Source organism: Jatropha curcas, chromosome 11 (assembly GCF_041381405.1).
Source record: "Jatropha curcas cultivar XTBG-Jc1 chromosome 11, XTBG_Jcur_1.0, whole genome shotgun sequence".
NCBI classification, from domain to species: Eukaryota; Viridiplantae; Streptophyta; class Magnoliopsida; order Malpighiales; family Euphorbiaceae; genus Jatropha; species Jatropha curcas.
In genome coordinates, this window is record NC_143161.1 from 18,621,181 (window position 1) to 18,648,860 (window position 27,680).

General features: G+C 41.8%; 1 pseudogene; it reads left to right on the forward strand.

Annotated features, from left to right (window-relative positions):
* On the forward strand, positions 1-27,680 carry LOC149492676 (uncharacterized; annotated as a pseudogene).

Genomic DNA, 27,680 nt, shown 5'->3' on the forward strand with positions numbered 1-27,680 from the left:
AAAGAAGAAAGCCTTGAGCAACGTGAGAACATATTTCACACTAGATGTTTGATTAGTGGAAAGGTGTGTACTCTTATTATTGATGGGGGTAGTTGCACTGATGTTGCTAGTGTAAATATGGTAAACAAACTGAACTTAACTTGTCTTAAGCATCCTAAGCCTTATAGGTTGCAATGGTTACATGATTATGGGGAGGTGAAGGTGACTCGACAGGTACTTATGCCATTCTCTATTGGATGGTATGAAGATGAGATTTTATGTGACATAGTACCTATGTAGGCAGGCCATTTATTATTGGGAAGGCCATGGCAATATGATAGAAGAGCACTTCATGATGGATTCCATAATCGATACTCTTTGGTTCATAAAGGGAAAAAGGTGGTTCTTGTACCATTATCACCTCAAGAAGTATATGAAGATCAAAGAAAGATAGTTGAGAGAGAGAAAGAGGTTTCGGCCTTGAGGAAAAATGAGAATGAGACTCCGAAAGAACAAAAGAGAGAAAAGAGTAAGGATAAGGGAAAAGAGGCCACAAAAATAACAAAACAAATTAATGGCCCAATTGTGAGTGAAAAACAAAGAGAGGAAAAGAAGAAACAAACTTTTTATGCGAGAGCTAGGGAGGTTAAGTGTGCTATTGCTTTGGAGAAGCCCGTGTTGCTTCTTAGGTATAAGGAAGTTTTATTTGCTGAAACTAACACTAACCTTGACAATTTGCCTTCTATGTTTGTTTCTATGTTGCAGGAATTTGATGATGTCTTTCCTAGTGAATTACCTAGTGGTTTACCACCTTTAAGGGGAATAGAACATCAAATTGACTTCATTCCTGGATCCACCATTCCAAATAGACCTGCCTATAGAAGTAATCCAATGGAAACAAAGGAGTTGCAAATGCAAGTTGATGAACTTATGGAGAAAGGTTTGGTGCAAGAGAGCATGAGCCCGTGTGTCGTTCCCGTGCTTCTAGTCCCTAAAAAGGATGGAACATGGCGCATGTGTGTTGATTGTAGGGCAGTCAACAAAATCACTGTAAAGTATAGACACCCTATCCTTAGACTTGATGATATGTTGGATGAATTGCATGGGGCAACTTACTTTACTAAAATTGATTTAATGAGTGGTTAACATCAAATTAGAATGCAACCAGGTGTGTGAACCCCTACCCCAAACATCATGGGCATATGAATGCATGTGACTAAGGGAAGAAATGCACGTGAATGTATGAGTCGCCACCTTGTTTAATTGTTTTAGGGTAAACTAGGAAAAATCCTAAATGACTCCAATTTTAATTAACCTAGTTACTAGATTAATTATCCCAATGTCTAAGGCATAATCTGCGAACCTGAGGTGGATCCCGAGACTATGTCATGCTGATGAAACTAACCAAAAATGAATGCTTTGCAAGATGATTGGACCAATGGACTGTTTAAGTGAGTTTGAATGATTGCGACTTGCCGCTCGGGGTTAAATCCCGAACGTGCCTACGTACTTCCGTTTGAATGGAAGATCAAAGTCAACGTAGTTCGATAGGCCTCTTCTAGAGGGCTTTAGATGGGATGCTTGATGCATGAGTGTGTGTATGCTTTGTGCATTTTTGTTTAGGCATTTTGCCAAAGAATTGATTGTTTCAGGCACTTGGTGCCAAAATGTTGATTTGAGGCTTTTTGCCAAAAGAAAGGATTTGGGCTTATTCTTGCCAAAAGATAAGTTGGGCTTATTTGCTTGCCAAAGATTAATTGGGCTTATTATTGCCAAGAGATTGATTGTTTAGGCGATTGTCGCCAAAATTGAATGATTTAAGGCTTTTTAGCCAAAATGAATTGATTTAGGCAATTGTTGCCAAAGGTTGATTCAAGGCTTTTAGCCAAAAGAAATTGATTTAAGCGATTTGTCGCTATAAAAGAGATTAATTTTCACTTATAAGCAATTTATTTGCTTAAAGTGATTACTTAAAGGCTTTTATCCAAATTATTGATTTAAGCGATTTGTCGCTATAAAAGATTAACTTTTCACTTATAAGCAATTTGTTTGCCTAAAGTGATTAATTAAATTGAAATATAGGCAATTTATTGCCATAAAAAAAACGTGTTTAAGTAGGACCTTTTAGTCACAATCATTGATTAACTGGACTTAGGCCAAGAACTGTTCGAAATAAAGGCAATTTCACCATAGTTATTGATTAACTAGGCTTCTTTAGCCAATAATGTCAGATTTACGCTTTAATACCACGATTATTAATTAATTGGGCATTTAAGCTTAATCTTTATTTGATTGAGGCAATTTATTTGCCTAGTGGATGATATAGATGCATTCATGCAGTTATAGAGTTAAGAGGAGTAGAAAAGAAGCATGCATGAAGTGCTAAAATTAAATAAGCGTAGTCTAATTTATGTACCTGATTTAATCTCCGACCGCTTCTTAACTCCAGGTTAAGCTCCTCGTTAAGGGAAATATTAATTAAAATGGAATTTTAATGGCCACTTAGTAAAGCAAGAAAAAATGAAAGCAGAATAAAATAAAATAAAATAAAATAAAGAATGCAGAAAGCGATAAAAGAATCGCAAAGAGCGTAAAGGGAGAAGAGAGGTCCGTCAACACAGACTGTGTGTCCCAAAACGGAGCCCCGGGGATGTTTTTTATAGGAAAAACGCGCCCCTGGGCGCGTCTGCCCGCCCTCCAGGGCGGGCATGCCCGCCTGGGCTGGCCGCCCAAGCTGGGCGGGTGTGCCCGCCTAGACTGGGCGGGCATGGCCGCCCTAGCTGGGCGGGCGTGCCCGACCTTGAGGGTGGGCATGCCCACCCCCGAGGGTGGGCATGCGTGCCTTTCTCTTTTTCTCTTCTTTTTTTTTTCGTTCCGGAGGCTTTTCCGGGAGTTTCGGACCTCCAAAAAATATTCCGGGACCAGTTCCGTGATCCTCGTAATTTTTCGGACGTTTCAAGTACCATATTGGCACACTTCCGGTGAACTTTCTGAATGACCTCCGGTCCGGCCGGACTGTTTGCAGTCTGGAAAAATTGGCTCTTTGAGCCTCAAAATTGAGGTATTCATAGACGATTGCAGCCGCTGTCGCCGGCGGCTGCCGCCGCCGGCGATAGCGGCTACCGCTGCCTTTAAGGGCGGCCGCGGCCGAGAAAACTGGCTTTTTTTGAGCCTTAAAATTTGAGTATTCACAGTTGCCCCCCCACTGGCTATCATAAAAATGATTTATGAGAGCCAGTGGCTATCTGAAGGAGCAAATTTTGAGGATGGGCAGAGGAGGAAACCCTGCCGTGGGTTTTCTCTTTGAAATAAAATGATCAAATGCATGGATTTATGTTTACAACATAAAGATGTTTTTGCCTTTCTGAGGACTTAAAATGAAATTCTGCCTCTTAGAGGACTTGAAAAGATGTTTTCCCCTTAATGAGGGCTTGGAAAGAGATTTTGCCTCTTAGAGGTCTTGAAAAGATGTTTTGCCTCTTAATGAGGGCTTGAAAAGAGATCTTGCCTCTTAGAGGACTTTGAAAAGATGTTTTGCCTCTTAATGAGGGCTTGAGAAGAGAGATTTTGCCTCTTAGAGGGCTTGAAAAGATGTTTTGCCTCTTGATGAGGGCTTGAAAAGAGATTTTGCCTCTTAATGAGGGCTTGAAAAGAGATTTGTTTTATGTTTGTTTTTTTTCTTTGAGAACCAAGGGTCCACCTAAAGTTGAAATGATCAAATGGCTTGGTTTTGGATGAAAAAATGGTTGGTTATTGGTTAGGGTTTCACCCTAGGTTTTATGTAAAACAAAAGGTTAACCATTAATCGGGTTCTACCCTGGGTTTGTGTAAAAGAGATTGACGATGGTTGGGTTCCACCCTGGGTTGTGTATGTTTTTTTTTTATAACACTTGGCCCTGAATCCGACTTGGAGGATTTTGCCCCCTGCTTGAGAGAATTGATGCCCTTATTAGCTGGAATGAAAGACTAAAAATTCCGTGATTACTTTTGTGATGGGAGAATGGTGAAGGTTCTTATCACTTCTTGCCCCCCAGAATGGTGCTGACCATGGAATATTTCAAAACATTGGTGTTGTACTTGTCCCATCGATTGAGGAATCAAGGAGAACAAGGCCACTGAGGAAATGGACAATGTGGATGACATCGCTCGTCTGAAAAGGATCGAAGAAACGATGGTCCGAGTGGAGATGAGGTATTAAAGAATTACCTCTCAATGATTATGTTTGACATTTTTTTTAGGGATTGTTTTGGAAATCCCGGGGATTGAATTGACATTTTCCTCTCTCTCTCTTTTTTTTTTAGAGGAATGACTCAAAGAGTAACTCTTTCAAAACGAACTTTTGAGAATGACTCGATTTTTGTGACTCGTTGTGGAATGACCACTGGTGATGGAGACTTGATTTCAGAGACCCATTGGAGACTCGATTTAGAGACTCAAATTTTGTCTTGTAGTGGATTTTGACTCGAAGGAAACTCAGTGATCCCTGGAAAAATGATTTAAGGACACACTTTGCTGTTTGTCCTACAAAAAAATTGACTCTCTAAAAGAATTCATGAAAGCACTTTTTTTTCTTTTTTTTTTAATTTTTTTTTTGTTTTTTGGCCTTAACTTTTGCCTAGTAGCCGCCCTTTCGAGTTTTCGACTCTAGCAGGTTCTTTGCCCTAACTTTTGCCTAGACCGCCCTTTCGGGTTTTCAGCCTAGCGGGCTCAATTCTTGCCTGAAGCCGCCCTTTCGGGTTTTCAACTCCAGCTTTTATTTTTCTTTTCTTCTCTTTTTTTTTTACTATTTTTATTATATATTTTATTTTATATTGGCAAAGAGAAAATGCTTTTTATGATGCAGACTTATGTTTGTGACCGCGCCTTTGTGGCTGCCTACGTATCTCCAAGAACTCTTCGGGGGATGGGGAGAATCAGGTCTTTCGTAGTTCCTTCCGGGATGTGAACTTCGTCCTCGGCTGGTGCGAATTTTATCTCCGACTTGATGTTAGTGCGGAATTCCTTTCCGTCTCGGTGCGGAATTTATTTCCGACTTGCTGTTGGGGCAAAAGCCAATTCCGACTTAATGCTGATTGTGGAATTCATTTCCGATTTGATTTCTTCGGGATTCTTTCCCGACTTGATATTAATACAGAATTTATTTCTGACTTGATTTCTTCGCGGGATTTCTTCCCGGCTTGATTTCTTCGCGGGATTCCTTCCCGACTTGATGTTGATGCAGAATTCATTTCTGACTTGATTTCTTCGCGGGATTCCTTCCCGGCTTGATGTCTTTGCGGGATTCCTTCCCGACTTGATGTTGATGCAGAATTCATTTCTAACTTGATTTCTTCGCGGGATTCCTTCCCGGCTTGATGTCTTTGCGGGATTCATTCCCGGCTGGATGTCTTTACGGGATTCATTCCCGGCTTTGATGATGTTGAATCAACTTATTGACTCGAGCTCTAGGCGAATCTGACTTTGTTGTTGTAGTGGTTTTACCACTGGTTGACTGAAATATGACTGGTATTCATCACAAAGAGTTTTGAATACCCACATTGTGGTGGTAACTTGAGTGGCTTGAGTGTTGAAGAAGCTTTTATGCTTTGAGTTTGTGGTTTCGCCATGTTTGAATTCTTGAGGTTAATTTGATTCCTTTTCTTGAACTTTATCTTACTCTGAATTTGAAACTTATTCCTCAATGGTTCTCCTCTCCATAAGGAATTTTGAGGAGACTCTTCCTTGAGAAATGATCCTTGTTTATAAGGACACTTGTACTTGTGCCATGCTTGGCGCTTGATTTTCAAGGTGTTTGTTGTCATCCAATTTGTGGAAATGACTGCTTCTTTTAACTTGCTTTTTCAAAATGTGAGCAGCCGCTTGGTCTTTGTCCTTATGGCTGAAATGATTTGTCATCTACCCTTGATGGGCTTGAATTTAACGGAGAGCTTGCAGTTGACCCGTTTTTGACAACTTGATTTCCTGTAGCTTTGTCCTTGATTTCTTTCTTTTACGCAGAAGTTCCTTTGACCCATTTTTTTCTTTTGCTTGTTTAGAAGCAGCCTCTCCATAAAGAATTTCGAGGCAACTTGATTCTGAGATGACTTGAGTAGTGTATGGATTGCATTGCGACTTCGTGCAGACCCAATCCAATAACTTCTTTATTCTGTCGCTTTTAAGCTCAAAATTCAGACACCTCTCTGTCGGAGCATCTTCCATTCCTGGGTTTTCGGAGAAACCATTCTGGCCTTAACCCCTTCAATCGGCTTTGCCTCGGTACTGTTTGAAGTCTTGTGTACCCTTTGCTGGATCCTTTCCATGATTACCCTTCAAAACTTCCCTTTTGACGGTGCTTCTTAGGATGCCCCCAGCTTTGATTGATGCAGAGCAAATGAAAGGATGAATGCATTTTTCTTTGCCAATTTTTATTATCTTTTTTTGTCAAAATTGGTTTTTTTATATTTTTTTCAATTTTTTTTTGTGCTTTCACAGGAAAAGATAGGGAAAGAGTATAAACATGATTGGAACGTAAACTGATCCCTTTTTATTGATAAGACAAAATTTGTGTACAAAAGACACTTAGATTTACAAATTTGAACTGAATGAAAATGAAAATGAAAAGAAAAAAACAAGACCCTAAAAGATAGACTCTAGGTGGACTGTGATGGACTAGGATTGGATTGACTGTAGTGACTTTGTTCTTCTCGATGCTTCAATCGATCAAACATGTTGTTGTTGGTCTTGAACAATTCCTTTGTTCTTTTGGAGGTTTGATCTCAACCTTCTCAGACACAAACTTCATTCATTTCTAAGAAAAGTTCGAAAGGATCGAACGATTCTTGTTCAGCAATTTTTTTTGCATTAATCCCATGGTTAGGCAAGGGATTGGTTGATATTCAGCTTGCTCTTGGGGATGATGGACCCATTGTCAACCAAGTCTTGTAGACGGTTTTTCAAAGTCCAACATGATTCGGTCTTATGCCCATGTCCTTGATGGTACTCACAGTATTCATTGGCTTTGAAATTCCGGGGCAGGGGGTTTGGTAATGGCCTTGCTTCTAAGGGCTTCAGTAAATTTGCTTTCACTGCTTCTCGGAACACCAAAAGGATTGGCATGCCGAGATCAGTATATTGCCTCCTTGGCTGATTGCTTCCCAAATTCCCAACACGTAAAGGATTCGTGGGGATTATACTAGCTATTTCATTTGTCTCACTGGACCCAGCATGATTCTGCTTCTTGTATGAGTATTCTTTGAGTTGACCCAACTGGATTAAGTCTTCCACCTTAGTTGCAGTCGCAATGAGCGATTGGAACGTAGGCAAGTACTGTGTTTGAAGCTGTGACTGGTAGACAGGCAGTAAATTCTTGATTATTATGTCAACTTGTTCTTGTTCAGAGGGTCGGTTGATCATTTGAGCAGCTTTGGCTCTCCACCTCGAAAGGAACGAGGAGAAGGGCTCGTTTTTCTTTTGTCTAGTGGTTTCCAGCTCCCTCCGGGTAACATCCACTTCGATATTATAATGGTATTGCGTATTAAACGCATTACAGATGTCTTCCCAGGTCTTCATTTTAGACCGGTCTAGGCTGACAAACCATCTCAAAGCAGCACCAGTGAGTGATTGTTGAAACAACTGAGCAAGGAGCTCGCTGTTCAGGCCAAACGGGTTGAGGGCACCCACATACATTTTCAGGTGCGTTTTGGGACAAGTGGTTCCATCAAACTTGTCCATGTTGGGCATTTTGAACTTCGTGGGCAGTCTTGCTTCAGGGAACAAGGACAAGGAGTCCATGTCCACTACTTCCTTGTGTGTCTTAAGAGCAGTAATAGACCTTTCCAGGAGTTCTAGTTTTTCTCTCATTTTCTGAGCTTCCAGCTCAGAAGCAGTTCTGGAGGGCATGTCATCCAGGTTAAGGGCAGGGTTTGTTGGTTCAGCAGCAGGACCCTGATTAGAGGTAGTAGGTCCACTTCCCCCGGCGGAAGCCCCATTTCCATTACCACCGCCTAGTTCAGCTATTAGGACAGTCCTCTGGGCAGCCAATGCCTCATTCATTCTAGCCTCCATTCTGGCTTCCAGTTGTTCGATGAGGTTTTGGATGTCAGTGAGTGATGCCATTGGTGCAGTCGGGGTTGTTGGACTTGTGGGTGAGAGCTCAGTTGGTGTTTCGGGTACAGGTGATCTTTGGAGGGGTACCTGTAAAAGGACATAGTCAAAATGATTAGACTATCCTATATAAGGTGTTTTCATAGGTTATGTGAGGTAGGGTAGTGTTGGTATGCTAGGACACCTAGGGTAGGACCCAATGGGGTGTGATATGTAAGGTGGAGTGCTTAGGGCTGGACACCTCGACTTTTCGAAAGGCCCTAAGTTCTCAAGAAAAAAAAAATTGGACCTTAGGGGCCAAAATGTGAATTTTTGGGCCTTAGGCCAAATTGGGAATTTTTGGGCCTCTGTGGCCAAGAATGTGAACTTCTGGGCCTTAAGGGCCAAATTGAGAATTTTTGGGCCTCTGTGGCCAAATTGGAAATTTTTGGGCCTCAGGGGCCAAATTGAGAATTTTTGGGCCTTAGGGGCGAAATTGTGAATTTTTGGGCCTCTGTGGCCAAATTGAGAATTTTTGGGCCTTAAGGGCCAAATTGTGAATCTTTGGGCCTCTGTGGCCAAATTGGAAATTTTTGGGCCTCAGGGGCCAAATTGAGAATTTTTGGGCCTTCGGGGCCCAATTGAGAATTTTTTGGGCCTTCGGGGCCAAATTGGGAATTTTTTGGGCCTTAGGGGCCAAATTGAGAATTTTTGGGCCTTAGGGGCCAAAATGAGAATTTTTGGGCCTTCGGGGCCAAAATGTAACTTTTCAGGTCTCAGGGACCAAAAATGTGATTTTTCAGCTTTTGAAATGAAATGTTTTTTTTTTGTGAAGTATGGGATGAATGCGTGAATGCGCACAACATCACAACATAATTCATTTTTAATGGAATGATTCAGCATCATTGGGCGCATACAGTCCTAAAGGATAGGTTCTATAGGCTATGATACAAATAGAGAATTGGCTTATAAGGGACCCTTGAACCTTGAGTATAGATATACCTAACCACATGTGAAACAAAGAGTTTCGCGTGGGTCCAACGGTACGCATACTCATGGGCCACCCCCAAAAGGATTAGGGATGGTTTGCGGTAACAGGGAGGACGCTTTGGCTGTCCGTCGACATAATCAAAGAGACCTGCCGATCAGCGCTACTTGCTATCCAGACTCAGAAGTTTGAACAGAGAGAGAAGAAATTCATTTGAAATTCATTTTTTATGCAATGGAGAAAAAGATTCTCAATCGTGCAAATAAATAAACAAATTTAAATGACTTAAAGCAAAGTTCAATTAGGTCCAAATTTTCCTTATTAAGCATTCTTAAAGAAAGAATACTTAAATTTTTTTGTTGGGGTACCCTGCAAAACAAAGCATAGTAAAATAATACCCTAAAGAAGGGTCGGTTAGTTTACACAGCAATCGTAGTCCTCTTATGCAAAAAAATTGCATAACTCCCCAGTGAAGTCGCCAAACTGTGAACCCCTACCCCAAACATCATGGGCATATGAATGCATGTGACTAAGGGAAGAAATGCACGTGAATGTATGAGTCGCCACCTTGTTTAATTGTTTTAGGGTAAACTAGGAAAAACCCTAAATGACTCCAATTTTAATTAACCTAGTTACTAGATTAATTATCCCAATGTCTAAGGCATAATCTGCGAACCTGAGGTGGATCCCGAGACTATGTCATGCTGATGAAACTAACCAAAAATGAATGCTTTGCAAGATGATTGGACCAATGGACTGTTTAAGTGAGTTTGAATGATTGCGACTTGCCGCTCGGGGTTAAATCCCGAACGTGCCTACGTACTTCCGTTTGAATGGAAGATCAAAGTCAACGTAGTTCGATAGGCCTCTTCTAGAGGGCTTTAGATGGGATGCTTGATGCATGAGTGTGTGTATGCTTTGTGCATTTTTGTTTAGGCATTTTGCCAAAGAATTGATTGTTTCAGGCACTTGGTGCCAAAATGTTGATTTGAGGCTTTTTGCCAAAAGAAAGGATTTGGGCTTATTCTTGCCAAAAGATAAGTTGGGCTTATTTGCTTGCCAAAGATTAATTGGGCTTATTATTGCCAAGAGATTGATTGTTTAGGCGATTGTCGCCAAAATTGAATGATTTAAGGCTTTTTAGCCAAAATGAATTGATTTAGGCAATTGTTGCCAAAGGTTGATTCAAGGCTTTTAGCCAAAAGAAATTGATTTAAGCGATTTGTCGCTATAAAAGAGATTAATTTTCACTTATAAGCAATTTATTTGCTTAAAGTGATTATTTAAAGGCTTTTATCCAAATTATTGATTTAAGCGATTTGTCGCTATAAAAGATTAACTTTTCACTTATAAGTAATTTGTTTGCCTAAAGTGATTAATTAAATTGAAATATAGGCAATTTATTGCCATAAAAAAAACGTGTTTAAGTAGGACCTTTTAGTCACAATCATTGATTAACTGGACTTAGGCCAAGAACTGTTCGAAATAAAGGCAATTTCACCATAGTTATTGATTAACTAGGCTTCTTTAGCCAATAATGTCAGATTTACGCTTTAATACCACGATTATTAATTAATCGGGCATTTAAGCTTAATCTTTATTTGATTGAGGCAATTTATTTGCCTAGTGGATGATATGGATGCATTCATGCAGTTATAGAGTTAAGAGGAGTAGAAAAGAAGCATGCATGAAGCGCTAAAATTAAATAAGCGTAGTCTAATTTATGTACCTGATTTAATCTCCGACCGCTTCTTAACTCCAGGTTAAGCTCCTTGTTAAGGGAAATATTAATTAAAATGGAATTTTAATGGCCACTTAGTAAAGCAAGAAAAAATGAAAGCAGAATAAAATAAAATAAAATAAAATAAAGAATGCAGAAAGCGATAAAAGAATCGCAAAGAGCGTAAAGGGAGAAGAGAGGTCCGTCAACACAGACTGTATGTCCCAAAACGGAGCCCCGGGGATGTTTTTTATAGGAAAAACGCGCCCCTGGGCGCGTCTGCCCGCCCTCCAGGGCGGGCATGCCCGCCTGGGCTGGCCGCCCAAGCTGGGCGGGCGTGCCCGCCCACGCTGGGCGGGCATGGCCGCCCAAGCTGGGCGGGTGTGCCCGCCTAGACTGGGCGGGCATGCCCGCCCTAGCTGGGCGGGCGTGCCCGCCCTTGAGGGTGGGCATGCCCACCCCCGAGGGTGGGCATGCGTGCCTTTCTCTTTTTCTCTTCTTTTTTTTTCGTTCCGGAGCTCAAGCTTTTGGAGTAAAGGTTTGATATCTCTTGTTATTTTCCATTTTCTTTGTATGAGATTTGTGTGGTGTGTTGCTATGAGACAAATCTTGCTTTATGTTGAGTGGGAGGACTGGTGATGGTGAGAAAACAGGGGAAAACAGGGGAAGTATTGAATAAATGAAGTAAAGAGTGAGTTTCTGTTGAAACAGGGCTTGCTGGAAATTTTACCAGTAACTTCATCTTGATTTTGACCCCATTTATTGATGGAATTAGGAAGTGTCATAAAAGAGTTATTTGTTCCTCTATGTGTTAGATTTACATGGGTTTTTGAATCATCCAAATTGGAGTTGTATATTGAGAGATATGACCAAAAGAGTACAGATAGTGCAGGCTGGAAGCGCGCGCTCGAATGCTCGCGTTGCCTTCTCGCGCTCGCGATTTTCACATGCGCGCTCGCGACTTTCACCTGAAACTCTCTGAATCTCATTTGGCACATCTCGCGCTCGCAACTGTGAAGTTCGCGCTCGCGTACTTGGCCCCTGGCCTGCAAGCGCTCGCGACCTTCATCGCGCGCTCGCGAATTTAGCCTGAGAACTTACTGTCTCTCATTTGGCACTTCTCGCGCTCGCGACTTTCAAGTACGCGCTCGCGACTTGTGTTTTCATGCATTTTTGGACTTCATTTTCAATGCAATTGTATTCCTTTGCTTCACTTATATGCCTCCAATCATTTTAACATCAAATACAACATTAGAACATGTATCAAAACAACATTCAAGCATGCAAATGATGTGAAATCAAATAAACATTATGAATTATAAAGTTATGAACTATGAATATGATGTTGTGTGATATTATTGACATACCAACATTATGCTCCATTGAGGTTAGGTAGAAACCATGTAGATAAGGCTATGTCGCGACATAGGATAGTAGATCTGCACCTCATATAGTTTGATACTCCGGCTACAGGCCATTGAGTGGATATGATTATATATTGGCCATAGCAGCCAAGCATACAGTATTCATCCAGTTTCATACAGTTTTTCTTATTACTTCGGTTTCACTATAACCTTATGGAGCCATACAGATATCTTGACATAGCATTTCATGAATTATACAGTATTATAAACAGTACAAAAGATAATCAAGGTATCATGAAAGTATCATGATGTGTGTGCTTATATGTGTTTACATGGTTCTTTCTATACATGTATGTTCTTAATTGTTTCTTTATTTGTTGAGATATCCACTGAGCTTTATTGCTCAGCGAGTTACCTGTTTAACTCGCAGGTTTTGAGATTGGACAGTAGAGAGTCAGCTTACAACTGCTGCAGTTCATCTGTAGAAGACTCAGTCTTCAGGGTAGCTACTCATTTTAAAATGTATCTTTGTCTACCCTTTTTATGGCATGTACAGGGCACTCAGTTGGGCCCATTTCATTTTGTAAACTAGTATCATGTTTTGTAAATTAAATTACATTATTTTTTTGTATACAACATCACCATGATATTATATTCAACATACATTATGATTTCAGCATGTCAGGCCATACAGTCAACCAGTTTGTAACGTCTCGACTCGGTTTATTCAGGTTTACTGATGGACCGGGAAGGGGTGTTACAATGGAGGCTAGAATGAATGAGGCATTAGCTGCCCAGAGGACTGCACTAATAGCTGAACTAGGTGGTGGTAATGGAAATGGAGCTTCAGCCGGGGGAAGCGGACCTGCTGCCTCCAATCAGGGACCCGGTGCTGCACCGACATACTCAAACCCTAACCTGGATGACATGCCCTCTGGAACTGCTCCTGAGCTGGAAGCTCAGAAAATGAGAGAGAAGCTGGAATTATTGGAAAGGTCTATTACTGCCCTCAAGACACGCAAGGAAGTGGTGAACATGGACTCCTTGTCCTTGTTCCCCGAAGCAAGATTACCTACAAAATTCAAGATGCCTAACATGGACAAGTTTGACGGAACCACTTGTCGCAAAACGCACCTGAAAATGTATGTGGGTGCCCTCAACCCGTTTGGCCTGAACAGCGAGCTCCTTGCCCAGTTGTTTCAGCAATCTCTGACTGGTGCTGCATTAAGATGGTTTGTAAGCTTGGATCGTTCCAAAATGAAGAATTGGGAGGACATATGTAATGCTTTCAACACGCAGTACCATTATAATATCGAAGTGGATGTTACCCGGAGGGAGCTGGAAACCACTAAACAAAAGAACAATGAGCCCTTCTCCTCGTTCCTTTTGAGGTGGAGAGCCAAAGCTGCTCAAATGATCAACCGACCCTCTGAATAGGAACAAGTTGACATGATAATCAAGAATTTACTGCCTGTCTACCAGTCACAGCTTCAAACACAGTACTTGCCTATGTTCCAATCGCTCATTGCGACTGCAACTAAGGTGGAAGACTTAATCCAATTGGGTCAACTCAAAGAAGACTTATACAAGAAGCAGAATCATGCTGGACTTTGAAAAAAAAAAACGTCTACAAGATCTGGGTGACAATGGGTCCGTCATCCCCAAGAGCAAGCTGAACATCAACCAATCCCTTGCCTAATCATAGGATTAATGCAAAAAAAAATTGCTGAACAAGAATCGTTCGATCCTTTCGAACTTTTCTTAGAAATAAATGAAGTTTGTGCCTGAGAAGGTTGAGATCAAGCCTCCAAAAGAACAAAGGAATTGTTCAAAACCAACAACAACATGTCTGATCGATTGAAGCATCGAGAAGAACAAAGTCACTATAGTCAATCCCATCCTAGTCCATCACAGTCCACTTAGAGTCTATCTTTTAGGGTCTCGTTTTTCTTTTCATTTTCATTTCCATTCAATTCAAATTTGTAAATCTAAGTGTCTTTGTACACAAATTTTGTCTTATCAATAAAAAGGGATCAGTTTACGTTCCAATCATGTTTATACTCTTTCCCTATCTTTTCCTATGAAAGCACAAAAAAAAATTGAAAAAAAAATAATAAAAAAAAATCAATAAAAAATAATAAAAATTGGCAAAGAAAAATGCATTCATTTGCTCTGCATCAATCAAAATTGGGGGCATCCTAAGAAGCACCATCAAAGGGGAAGTTTTGAAGGATAATCATGGAAAGGATCCAGCAAAGGGTACGCAAGACTTCAAACAATACCAAGGTAAAGCTGATTGAAGGGGTTAGGGCCAGAATGGTTTCTCCGAAAACCCAGGAATGGAAGATGCTCTGATAGAGAGGTGTCTGAATTTTGAGCTTAAAAGCGACAGAATAAAGAAGTTATGTTTGGAATTGGGTTGGGTCTGCACGAAGTCGCAATGCTATCCATACACTACTCAAGTTATCTTAGAATCAAGTTGCCTCAAAATTCTTTATGGGGAGGCCGCTTCTAAGCATGCAAAAGGAAAAACGGGACAAAAGGAACCCCTAGTCAAAAGGAAGCAAACCAAGCAAGAGAAAAAAAATGGGTCAAAAGGAACTTCTGCATAAAAGAAAGAAATCAAGGACAAAGCTACAGGAAATCAAGTTGTCAAAAACGGGTCAACTGCAAGCTCTCCGTTAAATTCAAGCCCATCAAGGGTAGATGACAAATCATTTCAGCCATAAGGACAAAGACCAAGCGGCTGCTCACATTTTGAAAATGCGAGTTAAAAGAAGCAGTCATTTCCACAAATTGGATGACAACAAACACCTTGAAAATCAAGCGCCAAGCATGGCACAAGTACAAGTGTCCTTATAAACAAGGATCATTTCTCAAAACAAGGAAAAGGAAGAGTCTCCTCAAAATTCCTTATGGAGAGGAGAACCATTGAGGAAATAAGTTTCAAATTCAGAGGAATATAAAGTTCAAGAAAAGGTATCAAATTAACCTCAAGAATTCAAACATGGCCAAGCCACAAACTCAAATCATCAAAGCTTCTTCAACACTCAAGCCACTCAAGTTACCACCACAATGTGGGTATTCAAAACTCTTTGTGATGAATACAAGTCATATTTCAATCAACCAGTGGTAAAACCACTACAACAACAAAGTCAGATTCGCCTAGGGTCATCACTATCATACGAGCTTGAGTCAATAAGTTGATTCAACATCAAGTCGGGAAGGAATCCCGTAAAGATATCCAGTAGGGAATGAATCCCGTAAAGACATCAAGTAGGGAAGGAATCCCGCAAATACATCCAGTCGGGAATGAATCCCGTAAAGACATCAAGCTAGGAAGGAATCCTGCAAAGACATTAAGCCGGGAAGGAATCCCGCGAAGAAATCAAGTCAGAAATGAATTCTGCATCAACATCGAGTCGGGAAGGAATCCTGCAAAGACATCCAGTCGGGAAGGAATCCCGCAAAGACATCCAGTCGGGAAGGAATCCCACAAAGACATCCAGTAGGGAATGAATCCCGTAAAGACATCAAGCTGGGAAGGAATCCCGCGAAAAAATCAAGTCAAAAATGAATTCTGCATCAACACCAAGTCGGGAAGGAATCCCGCAAGGACATCCAGCCGGGAAGAAATCCCACGAAGAAATTAAGTCAGAAATGAATTCTGTATTAATATCAAGTCGGGAAGGAATCCCGAAGAAATCAAACCGGAAATGAATTCCACAATCAGCATTAAGCCAGAATTGAATTTTGCCCCAACAGCAAGTCGAAAATAAATTCCGCACCAAGACGGAAAGGAATTCCGCACTAACATCAAGACGGAGATGAATTCCGCACTAGCCGAGCACGAACTTCGCATCCCTGAAGGAACTACGAAAGTCCTGATTCTCCCCATCCCCCGAAGAGTTCTTGGAGATACGTAGGCAGCCGCAAAGGCACGGTCACAAACGTAAGTTTGCATCAGAAAAAGCATTTTCTCTTTGCCAATGTAAAAAATTAAAAAAAAATAAAAAAAGAGAAGAAAAGAAAAATAAAAAGCTGGAGTTGAAAACCCGAAAGGGCGGCTTCAGGCAAGAATTGAGCCCGCTAGGCTGAAAACCCGAAAGGGCGGTCTAGGCAAAAGTTAGGGCAAAGAGCCTGCTAGAGTCGAAAACCCGAAAGGGCGGCTACTAGGCAAAAGTTAAGGCAAAAAAAAAAAAAAAACGAGTGCTTTCATGAATTCTTTTAGAGAGTCCATTTTTGTAGGATAAACAGCAAAGTATGTCCTTTAAAAAAAAAATCCCTTTCAAAGGTCTCCTTAGGAGTATATAAATCATTTTTCCAGGAATCACTGAATTCCTTCGAGTCAAAGTTCACTAGAAGAAAAATTTGAGTCTCTAAATCGAGTCTCCAATAAGTCTCTAAAATCAAGTCTCCATCACCAGTGGTCATTCGACAACGAGTCACAAAAATCGAGTCATTCTCAAAAGTTCGTTTTGAAAGCGTCATTCTTTGAGTCATTCCTCAAAAAAAAAGAGAGAGAGGAAAATGTCAATTCAATCCCCGGGGTTTCTAAAACAACCCTAAAAAATGTCAAACACAATCATTGAGAGGTAATCCTTTAATACCTCGTCTCCACTCGGACCATCGTTTCCTCGATCCTTTCAGACAAGCGATGTCATCCACATTGTCCGTTTCCTCGAGTCATATAAGTGGCTTTGTTCTCTTTGATTCCTCAATCGATTGGACAAGTACAACACCAATGTTGTGAAGTATTCCATGGTCAGCACCATTCTGGGGGTAAGAAGTGATAAGAACCTTCACCATTCTCCCATCACAGAAGTAATCACGGAATTCTTAGTCTTTCATTAAGAAGAAATTCTATGTCAGCTAATAAGGGCATCAACTCTCTCAAGCAGGGGGCAAAATCCTCCAAGTCGGATTCAGGGGCAAGTGTTTAAAAAAAAAAAAAAAAAAAAAAAAAAAAAAAAAAAAAAAAAAAAAAAAAAAAAAAAACAACATGCACAACCCAGGGTGAAACCCAACCATCGTCAATCTCTTTTACACAAACCCAGGGTAGAACCCGGTTAATGGTTAACTTTTTTTACATAAAACCTAGGGTGAAACCCTAACCAATAACCAACCATTTTTCATCCAAAACCAAGCCATTGGATCATTTCGACTTTAGGTGGACCCTTGGTTCTCAAAGAAAAAAACAAATCTCTTTTCAAGCCCTCATTAAGAGGCAAAACATCTTTTCAAGCCCTCATTAAGAGGCAAAATCTCTTTTCAAGCCCTCATTAAGGGGAAAACCTCTTTTTTTTCAAGTCCTCCAAGAGGCAAAATTTCTTTTTAAGTCCTTAAAAAGGCAAAAACATCTTTAAGTTGCAAACATAAATCCATGCATTTGATCATTTCATTTCAAAGAAAAAAAACCAACGGCGGGGTTTCCTCCTTTGCCCATCCTCAAAATTTGCTCCTTCAGACGGCCACTGACTCTCATAAATCATTTTTATGATAGCCAGTGGGGGGCAACTGTGAATACTCAAATTTTGAGGCTCAAAAAGCCAGTTTTCCCGGTCGCGGCGGTGGCGGCCGCCCTTAAAGGCGGCTGTAGCCGCTATCTCCGGCGGCTGCAGTCGCCTGTGAATACCCAAATTTTGAGGCTCGAAGAGCCAATTTTCCCGAACTGCAAACAGTCCGATCGGACCAAAGGCCATTTTGGAAGTTCACCGAAAGTATAACAATATGGTACTAGAAACGTCCGGGACATCGCGAGGATCGCGGAACTGGTCCCAGAATTTTTTTCGGAGGTCCGGAGCTCCCGGAAAAGCCTCCGGAGCGAGAAATAGCAAAACCACCAGGCACGGCGGCTCCGGCCGCCGACTGCCAGCGGCCCCGCCGTCGAGCCTCGGCGACTCGTCCGCCGAGCTCCGGCGACCCAGCCGCTGAGCCCCAGCCACCGGCGGCCCGACCGCCGAGCTAGGCCGCCGAACCCCGGTGGCCCAGCCGCCGAACCCGGCCACCGAGCCCGGTGGCCCGGCCACCGAAACAGTCCGATTTTGCCTATAAATAGCAGCCCCGGGCCTTCTGTTTTCCTCACTCAGTCTGTGTTGACGGACGCTCCTTCTCCCCTACGCTCCTTGCAATTCTTTACTGCTTTTCTGCTTGCTAGTTTTAGCTTTAATTGCTTTCTTGCTTTGTTAAGTGGTCATTAAAATCAAATTAATTAATTTTCCCTTAACGATGAGCTTAACCTGGAGTTAAGAAGCGGTCGACGATTAAATCAGGTACATGAACTAAACTCTGGCCATTTAATTTTAGCGCTTCATGCATGCTTCTCTTCTACTCCTAATAACTCTACAACTGCATAAATACATTCATGTCATCAATTAGGCAAATAAACTGTCTCAATTAAATATGATTAAGCTTAAATACACGGTTAATTAATAATCGTGGTATTAATGCTAAATTTGACAATATTGGCTTAAAGTACCTAGTCAATTAATGACTATGGTATAATTGCCTTTATTTCGACCAGTCCGGCTTAAGTCCAATTAATCAATAATTGTGGCTAAAAAGCCTTAATCAATCACGTTTTGGCAACAAATTGCCTACAATTAAATCAACCACATTTTGGCAACAAATTGCCCATGGTTCAATCAATTTTTGGCAAACAAATTGCCTATAAATTAGATTAACCACTTTTTAGCGACAAATCGCTTAAATAAGAAGCTTTGGCAAAATGCCTTAGAATTAATCAATCTTTTGGCTAAAAGCCTTCAAACAATCATTTTGGCGACAATCGCCTAAATCACATCAACTTTTGGCAAAAATTGCCTAAATCACTCTTTTTTGGCTAAAAGCCTTAAAATCAACCTTTTTTTGGCAACAATTGCCTAAATCAAATCTTTTTGGCTAAAAAGCCTTAAATCCACATTTTCGGCAGCACATGCCTAAAAATCAATCAATTCTTTGGCAAAATGCCTAAACGAAAATGCACAAAGCATACACACACTCATGCATTAAGCATCCCATTCAAAGCCCTTTTAAAAAGGCCTATCGAACTACGTTGACTTTGATCTTCCATTCAAACGGAAGTACGTAGGCACGTTTGGGATTTAACCCCGAGCGGCAAGTCGAAATCATCAAAACACTTCTTTTTGGTCCAATTACATTCATGCACCCTGCAAAGCATGCATTTTTTGGTTAGTTCATCAACATGACATAGTCTCGGGATCCACCTCGGGTTCGAAGACCATGCCTTAAACATTGGGATAATTAATCTAGTAACTAGGTTAATTAAAATCGGAGTCACTTAGGGTTTTTTCTTAGTTTACCCTAAAATAATTAAACAAGGTGGCGACTCACACATTCACGTGCATTTCTACCCTTAGTCACATGCATTCATATGCCTATGATATTTGGGGTAGGGGTTCATAATGCCATACACTAGGGAATATGGGGTTGCCCCAGTAGGCGTTCTAATTGAAGTCCTATATCCCCATAGAGCATTTGGCAACTGTTCATGCCAAGCTTTATGCTTTCTCACCGTCTTCTGCAAAATGACTTTTATAGCCTTGTTTGCAGCCTCTACAACCCCATTTGTTTGTGGACGATAGGGAGAGGACTTATGATGCTGAATCTTCTTTTCTTTCAACAAATCAGAGAATTGACTCTGAAAATGAGACCCATTATCAGTTATGATCTCGAATGGCGTTCCATACCGACAAAGGATGTTAGTACGAACGAACTGTGCTGCCTTCTTGGCATTCAAGACTTAATAGGAGGCTGCCTCAATCCACTTAGTGAAATAATCAATAGCAACCAAGATGAATTGATGACCATTGGAGGCTTTCGGGTGGATCTTTCCGATCACGTCTATGCCCCAAGTTGCGAAAGGCCACGATGAAGCAATAGGATTCAAATTGACCGGAGGTTGTTTTTGCAGCTTAGCAAAAATTTGACACTCATGGCACTTCTGCGCGTGCCTCATGCAATCTGCATTCATAGTTGACCAGTAATAACCTAGGTTCATAATTTTTCGAGCCAGAGCTATCCCGTGCATGTGTGGACCGAACTCCCCATTATGTAAGGAATCCATGATGGCTTGAGCTTCTCCCTCATCAACGCACCTTAGGTGCAGGCCATTCCAACTTCTTTTATACAGAACTCCCCCAGTAAGGAAATATCCAGACGCTAACTGTCTCAATGTCCGTTGATCAGTCTTGTTGGACCCCTCCGGGTAGGCTTCATTCTGAAGATAATTCTGTATATCCCAAAACCAAGGCTTGTCATCGACTAGATTCATGACATGTGCTGGCTATTTCTGAAGCCGTACTGTCAGAGGTTGAATGACTTGGTCTCCCCCTACATTAACCATGGAGGCCAAAGTAGCCAGAGCGTCAACAAACTGATTTTTGGCTCGCGGCAAGTAGTGGAAGGATAAATCCTCAAATTGCTGAGCCAATTCGTCCAAGCGTTGTAGGTAAGGAACCAAACGCTCTTCCTTAATTTTCCATTTTCTCAAAGCTTGGGAGACTATTAGATTGGAATCTCCGAAAACTTTAAGGATCTTTATTTCTTTTTCCAGGGCTGCTTCTAACCCCTTTATGCAAGCTTCATACTCGGCTTCGTTGTTGGTGCAGTCAAAATCTAATTTGACTACTATCGGGATGTATTCTCCACAAGGAGTTTTGAATACAACTCCGACCCCATTTCCATGGTAGTTTGAAGCTCCATCGAAGTACATTTCCCAGACTTCACTTTCCAAGCTCAACAAGTCTTCATCAGGAAATTCTACCTCCGGCATCTGGTCTTCGACCAGTAATTCTACTAATTGATCAGCTAAGGCTCCGCCTTTCACGGCCTTCCATTGTACAAATTTTAAATCATAGGCTGCAAGCACTGACACCCACTTAGCCATCTTACAGTCAAGAACCGGCCTCTCCATAAGGAATTTCAAGGGGTTCGATTCAGAAATGACATATGTTGTGTAAGACGAGAGGTAGTGCTGCAGCTTTGTACAGGCCCAGACTAGAGCCAAGCACAACTTCTCTATCTTATTGTATTTTAACTCATATTCCAGCATCCTTTTGCTGAGGTAATACACGACATTTTCTACCCTTGTATCTTCTGCTTGTTGAGCTAGCATTGCACCCATCTCTTCTTCTGTCACTGATAGATACAATAGCAAAGGCTTTCCTAGCCTTGGTGGCTGCAAAACTGGCAGGGATAACAAATATTGCTTGACTTGGTCGAAAGCTTTCTGACAATCCTCATTCCATTTGACGGCTACTCCTTTCCTGAGTAATTTGAAAATCGGACCACAAGTATCGGCCAATTGGTTGATGAACCAGCTGATGTATTGTAGCCTTCCCAGGAAACCCCGAACTTCTTTTTCCGTCCTCGGCGCTGGCATTTCCAGAATGGCTTTGGCTTTTGAAGGGTCAATCTCTATGCCCTTCCTACTGACCATATGCCCCAGAAATACTCCGGATGTAGCTCTAAATAGACATTTTGCCCGGTTGAGCTTTAAATTGTACTTTCGAAGTCTAAGGAAGAACTTCTCAAGTGCTGTTGTATGTTCTTCAGTTGTTTTTGATTTAACAACCATATCGTCCACGTACACTTCTACTTCTTTGTGAATCATGTCATGGAAGATGGTCGTTGCCATTCTTTGATAAGTTGCCCCGGCATTTTTGAGCCCAAAAGGCATGACCCTATAGCAGTAGGTTCCCCACTCCGTGATGAATGCCGTTTTCTCTTTGTCTGGCAAATGCATCATTATTTGATTGTATCCGACAGCAAGATCGGTCAAGGAGACCATCTCGTGTCCAGCCATTCGGTCCACCAACAGATTAATATGAGGCAGGGGAAAGTCGTCCTTCGGACATGCTTTATTCAAATCCCGGTAATCCACACACATTCTAACTTTTCCATCCTTCTTAGGAACCGGCACTATGTTTGCTAACCACGTCGGATAGGCAACAGGTTCTATGAACTTATTCTCCAATTGCTTAGCTACTTCCTCCTTGATTTTCAAGGATCATTCTGTTTTTAGCCTCCTTAGCTTCTGTTTCACTGGCTTAGCCTCAGGGTATACTGGAATCTTGTGCACCACTATTGCCGGGTCAATTCCCGTGATGTCACTTGCCTTCCACATGAAACAATCGGCAAACTTCTTCAAACATCCACTGACCTGTTCCCTGTTCACATAGTCAGATGCAATGTATGTATGTTCATTTTCTTCTTTGCCAATTATTATTTTTTCCTTTTCATTTTTTATTTCATTTATTTCTTTTTTGTTATTTTTGCTTGGAAATGCTTGGAAAGATAGACATACGGGGTAGTCAAGAATATGCAAGCCTTTATTGATTATGACGGAATCGTCTTCAAAAATTACATCAAATTTGAAATCTGGATTTTCTAAATCCGACATAGACGACTCAGAACTGGAACTGGACTCTGACTCGGTTTCAGACTCAGGGTCAGACTCAGACTCAGTACATGACTCGATTACTGACTTTGGTACTAGGTTTGACTCGGGAGGGGGTTTATCAGCAGCGTGATCCTCCTCGGCGTACCAGTTGGTGAGAGGTCCTTCGTTCGGCTTGATCAGGTTGAGCAGGTCTTGATTCCCATCATTTCCTGTAATGACTGCAACCTCATCAAAGAGACTGGGCTGCATGAAGTCTTCTACTTCCAGTTCAGTTATTGTTTCGGGCTTGTTGCCCCAGACATCTGAGAATATCTCTAATCCAGGCAGCATCTTCTTAGCAGTCGGGCAGCGAAATGGTTCTTGGAAGCCACAATAAGGAATCGTTTCTCCCTGTTTGCAGAAGTAACCATTCAAAGTCAAAAGGTAAGGCCGCATCTGTATACTCTCCTTCCTTCCCCTTCTGGTTCTCTCAGCACGGTCTTCATCAGTGGGCTCGTAACCCAGTCCATAGGTCCCTTCATTCACCGGACACTCCCAAGCCTGCAGTGCGGGGTATGTCTTCCCGGACCTTGCCATAATCATTCCTGGCAGATAGGACATCTTCAGCATTAAAGGCACTATGCAGTTTATTTGAACCGTCCAGAAATCAAAGAGAATTCGAGAACTTACAGTCTTTCCTTCTATAAATTGCACAGTGTCATATTGAAATCCCGAGAGGGGCAAGTTGACAGTTTCAGGGTTGACCTCAAAGAGAGGCTGGCCCTTTGACTTCTTGAGCTGACTGTAGTCATCCCCTTGGATAGTGATAACCTTGTCCTCATGAGGAAACTTGACCTTTTGGTGCAAGGAAGAGGGTACTGCCTTAGCATGATGTATCCAGGGTCGACCTAGAAGTAGGTTGAAGCTAGTAGGCACATCAATTACCTGGAATGGTACCTCCATTATGGCTGGCCCAATTGCCAATTTTAATGTTGCAACCCCCAATACTTCTCTCCTAGTGTTGTCGTAGGCTTTGACTATCTGGTCTGATGGAGTGAAGTCTGCTTCTTCTAGCCCTAGACAGCTGGCTACCCTTAGCGGGCAGACGTTCAGTGCTGACCCATTATCAATGAGAACCATGGGCACAGTTTTGTCTCTGGTCTGGACAGTGACATAAAGGGCATTATTGTGACTGCCTCCCTCCTTGGGTAAGTCGTCATCAGAAAACCCGATGCTTTGCATCTTTGATGATTGGGTGAGGGTAGATACCAGCACTTCGGGGCTAACCTCCACCGATGTTTGCAGTTGACTCAAAGCCTTGCAAAGAGCTTGGCGATGAGGAAAGGATGATGCTAGAAGTTCCCGGATTGATACCTTAGCTTGTGTCTTTTTTAGCTGTGCAAGTACCGGGTCTTCCCTTAGCTCCTCTGCCTTCTGGTAGGGTTTATTTTGGACTTTGTCCAAGACTAACGGTTCATATTGTCTTTCGCTCCTGGTTATAGCATCGACCTCTTCAATTAGGTCATTCAGATCCAGGACACAGATGTTATTCATTTCTAGGAATAGCTCGAAAGGATCAATCAATTCCTGGCCAGCAACAATAGCATTTACCCCGTGGTTTGGTAAGGGACAGCCTCTCAGAATACCACAAGGATTGGCATCCCGAGATCAGTATAGGTTCTTCTGGACTGATTGCCATTTCTCATATTCCCCACACGTAAAGGGTTGGTGGGGGTGATGCTTGCCACTTCGTGGACTTTGCCAGCTTGGCTAGGTTTCTTATTTGGAGGTTCCTGAGTCTTCTTTCAGTTGCCCCATTTGGATCAGATCTTCTACTTTCGTAGCAGTGGCAATGAGCAACTGAAACGTTGGTAGATACTGGGTTCGTAGTTGTTGTTGGTAGACGGGCTGCAGGTTTTTTATTATTATGTCCACCTGTTCTTGCTCAGAAGGCCAATTAATCATTTGGGCGGCCTTGGCCCTCCACCTCGTAAGGAACGACGAAAAGGGTTCATTGTTCTTTTGCTTGGTGGTTTCTAGTTCCCTTCGAGTAACATCCACCTCCATATTATAGTGATATTGGGAATTAAATGCATTGCAGATGTCCTCCCAGGTCTTCATCTTAGACCAGTCCAGGCTAACAAACCACCTCAGAGCGGCACCAGTCAGGGATTGTTGGAACAACTGAGCAAGGAGCTCGCTGCTCAATCCAAACGGGTTAAGGGCACCCACATACATTTTCAAATGAGTTTTAGGACAAGTGGTTCCATCAAATTTGTCCATGTTGGGCATTTTGAATTTTGTAGGCAGTCTGGCTTCGGGGAACAAGGACAAGGAGTCCATGTCCACCACCTCCTTGTGTATCTTGAGAGCAATGATAGATCTTTCTAGGAGTTCTAGTTTCTCTCTCATTTTCTGAGCTTCCAGCTCAGAAGCGGTCTTGGAGGGCACGTTATCCAAGTTAAGAGCAGGGTTCGTTGGTTCAGCAGCAGGATCCTGATTGGAGGTAGCAGGTCCACTTCCCCCGGTGGAAGCCCCATTTCCATTTCCATTACCCAGTTCAGCTATCAGGGTAGTCCTTTGGGCAGCCAATGCCTCATTCATTCTGGCCTCCATCCTGGCCTCCAGTTGTTCAATGAGGGTTTGGATGTCGGTGAGTGATGCCATTGATGTAGGTAGGGTTGTAGGAGTTGTAGGTGAAACTGGTGTAGCTGGTGAAGCTGGTGAAGCTGGTGAGGTCGGTGATAGTACTGTGGGCGTGGCTGGCACTGATGCTGGCACTTGAACAGGGGGTACCTGAAAGGATAAGGGTAGTTGGATTAGGTACAACGGTTGGTGTATCAGGGTAACTGATGTGAGGTAGATCGACTCTTTGTCCAACTGTGCATGACTAAGAAAAAGGGTCTTTTGTGTTCCTCTTAATGTGATGATATGTCATGAATGCGCACAACATCAAGTCATAATCCGTTCATGATATGATTCGCATCATTGGGTGCATACAGTCCTAAGGGATAGGTTCTATAGGCTATGACACAAATAGAGAATAGGCTTATAAAGGGACCCTTGAACCTTAAGCATGGATATACCTAACCACATGTGAAATAAAGAGTTTCGCATGGGTCCAACAGTACGCATGCCCATGGGCCATCCCCAAAAGGATTAGGGATGGTTTGCGATAACAGGGAGGACGCTTTGGCTGTCCGTCGACATAATCAAAGAGACCTGCCGATCAGCGCTACTTGCTATCCAGACTCAGAAGTTTGAACAGAGAGAGAAGAAATTCATTTGAAATTCATTTTTTATGCAATGGAGAAAAGGATTCTCAATCGTGCAAATAAATCAACAAGTTAAAATGTTTTAATTAAATTGTACAAGTTGAGTCCAAATTTCCTCAATCTCGTATTCTTAAAGAAAGAATACTCGATTCATGTTAGGGTACCCTGCAAAACAAAGCATAGTAAAATAAAACCCTAAAGAAGGGCTGGTTCGTTTACACAGCAATTGTAGTCCACTTTTATGCAAAAAGATTACATAAGTAGTCCCCAGCGGAGTCGCCAAACTGTGAACCCCTACCCCAAAATATCAAAGCATATGAATGCATGTGACTAAGGGTAGCAATGCACGTGAATGTATGAGTCGCCACCTTGTTTAATTATTTTAGGGTAAACTAGGAAAAAACCCTAAGTGACTCCAATTTTTAATTAACCTAATTATTAGATTAATTAACCCAATGTTTAAGGCATGGTCTACTAACCCGAGGTGGATCCCGAGACTATGTCATGCTGATGAACTAACCTATCAATGAATGCTTTTGCAGGGTGAATCAAATAATTGAACCAATTAAATGTTTAAGTGATTTCGACTTGCCGCTCGGGGTTAAATCCCAAACGTGCCTACGTACTTCCGTTTGAATGGAAGATCAAAGTCAACGTAGTTCGATAGGCCTTTTTTTAAAAGGGCTTTGAATGGGGATGCTTTATGCATGAGTGTGTGTATGCTTCGTGCATTTTGTTTAGGCATTTTGCCTGAAAATTGATTAGACATTTGATGCCCAAAATTGTTGATTTAAGGCTTTTAGCCAAAAAGAATGATTTAGGCAATTTGTTGCCGAAAATTGATTGATTGGGCGTTTGTCGCCAAAAAAGCTTGATTTTAAGGCTTTTAGCCAAAAGATTAATTAGTTTGAAGACTTTTAGCCAAAAAGGTTGATTCAGGCAATTTGTTTGCCAAAAAATGATTATTTAGGCGATTGTCGCCAAAATTGATTTATTCGAAGGCTTTTAGCCAAAAAGGTTGATTAATTTAAGGCATTTTGCCAAAGAATTGATTTAAGCGATTTGTCGCTGAAAGTAGTTAATCTTACTTATAGGCAATTTACTTGCCAAAAGTGATTAATTGATTTGTAATGTAGGCAATTTTATTGCCAAAAAAAACGTGTTTGAATTAAGGCCTTTTAGTCACAATTATTGATTAATTGGACTTAAGCAGAATTTATTCGAAATAAAGGCAATTTCACCATAGTTATTGATTAACTAGGCTTTTTAGCCAATATTGTCGGATTTAAGCTTAACACCACGATTATTGATTAACCGGGCATTTAGCCTAAATTTATTTAATTTAGGCAGTTTATTTGCCTAATAATGACGTGAATGCATTTATGCAGTTGTAGAATTATTAGGAGTAGAAGAGAAGCATGCATGAAGTGCTAAAATTAAATAGGCAGAGTTTAGTTTATGTACCTGATTTAATCGACGGCCACTTCTTAACTCCAGATTAAGCTCCTCGTTAAGGAAATATTAATTAATTCGAATTTAGTGACCACTTAACAAAGCAAGAAAGCAATAAAGCTAAACTAAAATGCAGAAAAACAGTAAAGAATCGCAAGGAGCGTAGGGGAGAAGGAGCATCCGTCAACACAGACTGAGTGCCTTGAAATGAGTGCCAGGGCCTCTATTTATAGGAAAAAACGGACTGCTTCGGCGGCCAGAGCCGTTGGGTTCGGCGGCCTGGGCCGCTGGTTTCGGCGGCTTGGGTCGCTGGGCTCAGTGGCCTGGGCCGCCGGAGTCGGCGGCTAGAGCTGCCGGGCTCGGCGGCCTGGGCCACCGGAGGCCAGCGGCCTGGGTCGCCGGATTTCGGCAACCTGAGCCGCCGGGGCCGGCGGCCTGA